Source organism: Morus notabilis, unplaced genomic scaffold (assembly GCF_000414095.1).
Source record: "Morus notabilis unplaced genomic scaffold, ASM41409v2 Scaffold1285, whole genome shotgun sequence".
NCBI classification, from domain to species: Eukaryota; Viridiplantae; Streptophyta; class Magnoliopsida; order Rosales; family Moraceae; genus Morus; species Morus notabilis.
This window is the reverse complement of record NW_010362783.1, coordinates 58,898-59,243: the sequence shown is the minus strand read 5'-3', so window position 1 is coordinate 59,243 and position 346 is coordinate 58,898.

Genomic DNA, 346 nt, shown 5'->3' with positions numbered 1-346 from the left:
TTCTGGGCAGTTTTCTAGGCTTCTTTAAAGGCTTCAAACTTGATCTTCAAGGCCTCCCTTTTGATTCAAAATCAAAAAACCCTAATTCTACCCAAATCCTAGAATTATAATAATTCTAATCCCGAATTAAATTACAAATAATTTTGAATGAATATAACCGATCCATGGAACCATATTATTAATGACCAAATCCACCATCCATACATTCATCATCATGATTCAAAAATAAACATCCATAAATGCAAGTGCCTTCTCATCACATACATACATTATTAAATATCACATATTTAATATCAATTATGATTATCAAATAATTGAAGCATAAATTAATATCGTCTATAGACCG